This window comes from Rhopalosiphum padi, chromosome 3 (assembly GCF_020882245.1).
Source record: "Rhopalosiphum padi isolate XX-2018 chromosome 3, ASM2088224v1, whole genome shotgun sequence".
In the NCBI taxonomy this organism is placed as follows: domain Eukaryota; kingdom Metazoa; phylum Arthropoda; class Insecta; order Hemiptera; family Aphididae; genus Rhopalosiphum; species Rhopalosiphum padi.
The window spans coordinates 36,059,456-36,063,003 of NC_083599.1; positions in this window are offsets into that span (position 1 = coordinate 36,059,456).

Sequence of the window (3,548 nt, forward strand, 5' to 3'; positions counted from 1 at the left end):
GTACACGAAAAATGATTCTGAGCGGAGTTTATCTAACTATATATATAACTAAATACATTTCATGATATATTTTTTGATATTTCTATTAAAGTAATATTTATTTCATGATTAGTATTACGGTAGATTGATTGATTTTTTCCGAAAACATTGCATTTATTAAATGAATGATAAATGGGAAAAGGTTTTACAGTCAAGGTCAGATTTAGATGTGACGAATCGGGATTCTTGCTTCGGAAGTCTTGATGTGAAGGCGCCAAGTTATCAAATAATAAGTGAATATATTAACAGTTTTTAACGGTAAAATACGATCAAGAACGCTCGAATTTTTTTTTCCATCATTGCCAAATTTAATAATTGTTAATGAGATAAAGACCTAATATTATTAGATTCTAATAGATATCGTTTTATTCGGAACGCAGACACACGGATGAAATAAAAGTGTTCAAATAACCAAATAATACATTTATTGCAATTCAGAAAAAAAATCATTAATTGAAAGAATCGGTAAGCACAATTATTCTAATATATCTCTACCTCTACTATAGAACGTCTATTTATACGTGGAAACTGCAAACAAAAAACCATAGATTGAATTTCGACAAAGCCGAATAAAATACAGAACTTTTAACAGATAATTATTTGACTTTATTTCATAAAGAGTTTCTACCGTTAGAAAAACTATTTACACCGAAAGAAGAAAATATTATCCATAATTTTCTAAGTCTTTCGATGAAGGATTTACTCAAATCAATGAAATTAAAAAAAAAGTTTAATGTATTTAAGTTAAAAATGTATTTACGTGCCTGAAAATCAACTGTTTATATATTTAACTACAATACAGATTACAGAATATGAAATTAACGGCTTGTACCGATTTTTTGGCGATGTTGTACTTCAATATGACAATATGCATCAAAATATTTTATTCAGCTTTACATAATTCATTGTTTTAAATGTGGCCATAATGTGTCTGCAATTTACTTTTTTTTTAAATGACAAATTAAAACAAATGTATATTATCACGTCGTGCAAGTTTGTTATTGGTTTATGTTTTAAAATTATAATCAGAATATTAACCATTTCTAATTTGCACTTGAATTTTAAATTTTGAGTTCATAAAGCGACGGAAGAAATTGTCCTTGATATTATAATGTTATTGGCTGTAGATTTCATCTACGACAAGCATTTTGGATTATGTTTAAAATATAGAGCCTGGCTGTCCGTTAAATACGAAATTGTGGACCACGAAACCTTCGGTAAATCCCAGGTAATTTTCAAATAAATTAATACGGCGAAATTAGTTATTACAATTCATAACTTCTTAGGACTACTAATTCCACTGAAGCTTTCACAGAACATTCAATTTTATCAATTTGTTAATTTTAAAGCTCTCATCCAGCACTATATTTTGTTATTCAAATACTAATTAAAACTCAATCAGAAACGATATTGTAAATAGCTACGGTAGAACAGTGTAAAATAAATAACAAGACAAAATACTTAATATTCATAGTAAATATACCTATGTGGCATGTGTAAAATATAAATTCAAGTATTTATTAAAATATTTAGAGTACGTTGGCTTACGAATACGATATCCCTCTATAACTAATATACAAGTAATAACCCATTAGTCGTTACTCGTTACGTCATATTTAGACTTTTTTCAATAATATTATTATTACACATTTTATTTATGTATACATTACTGAATTCTTGAATAGCCAAATAAATTATATGGCAGCATTGCACATAAATTCGTTCTCAATCATATTGGTTTTTTGGGTCAGCACTCGGCAGTAATCAGCATTAAGTTCTTTGTTAATTTTAAGTGTTCTCAACCGTTGGGCCAAAAAGGTATAACGTTCTCAATGACTCAATCGTTCAATAGCCGTTTTTAATTTTAATTTATATTCAATGAGTATTATAATTATAATACAAATTACAGTTAAAAAAAAAAAAACGTACAAATCAAGTACATAACACTATTTCTTTAGAGTTTAAGGTTTATATTATTTAATACACATCTTTCCTAATCTAATATCTACATTTTTTTTTCTTTACTCGTTTTTTTTTAAAAAAAGCTACATAAGGTATACAAGTATTTAACAATAGTATATTATAAGTGGCTAAATTATATGATCCGGTGACCGGCACTATTCATAGCAAGTATAAATAAAAAATTAGTCAAATTTATAACTTTATAAGTTTTAAGTTCCACTTGAATAATGTATTTGAATTGCAATAAAACATCATTGTTAATCTTTGTTTAAATTTCAAATATCTAAAAAAAATATTGTGATTACAGATTTTCTAGATTTCTAGTTTCTATAATACTTATAAACAACCGGGTTTTAAATTTTCAAGCATCAACTATAAAAAGTTATTTTTTTTTAAATTCTTGACTACAAAATAGTTTGCTAAATTTCGTAAGTTTTAAGAATTTTATCAAAATTGAAATCATTATAAAAAAAAATATATTAAATATTTAATTTAGTTATAGCTATAATTTTATTGATATCAATAGAAATAAAAATCGAATAACTCTAATGTCTATAAATATCACAAAGAGGGTTAAAAAACATTTTAAATTCTTAACTATTTTAAGTGCAAAATAAATAATAGTATACACATTTGAGGAAAATAATAAACTAAATTCAATTAACTAGCAAAAACCACCCCGAAAATTTAAAATCTAAGCATTTTTCAACTATGTATATTGTATATTGATCGTGTACAGACACGTAAAAAAAGGCATAGTAAAATCAATACATTCATTGCTTTGAGAACAATCAAAAAGATATTATATTATTACAATTCAATATTAATATAATTCATAAATTAGTTAACTAGATAAATAACTAACTAGTAAATAACCCCCTTTTATCATATTTGTTTTCAAAATAATATACGAGTATACCTATCATTTATTCTAACTGAAATATTACTATATTACTTTAAGTATTATTTTTAATTTAAATTTAGGAATATTAATTATAATGTATATACAATTTATATTATGAATATATATTATATATTATATTAATATAGCCATATAGGTTCTTATTAAAGAAATATTAAAAATCCATTATCTGTATATTTAAAAAAAAAAATATTATATTAAATTATATTATTAATAATAAACAAAGATAACAGTCAACACATTTTTTATATGTGACGATTTATCATTAATTTTCTAAAATAATAATAAAATAACTTGATCTCTTGCCAAGGTGACCGAATAGCGAGACGAATGCCCGCCACCTTGCTATATACTATCTATAATAATATTAAATCCAATCCACTTTATATTTAACATGGCTTAATATAAACAGTTATAATAGGTGTAATATATAATAATTTAATCATATTCAGATACCTTTAGCAGTAATTCTGCAATAATGTTATAGATGAGTACTAAAAATATTATAATATTGTCATCGATGAAAATCGGTATTGACAAACAAAACATTTTCTAATTTGTCTTCTCAAACAACTATTGTATTATAATATTAGTTCCTACCTATTTATTGTTATTTTTTTAAATA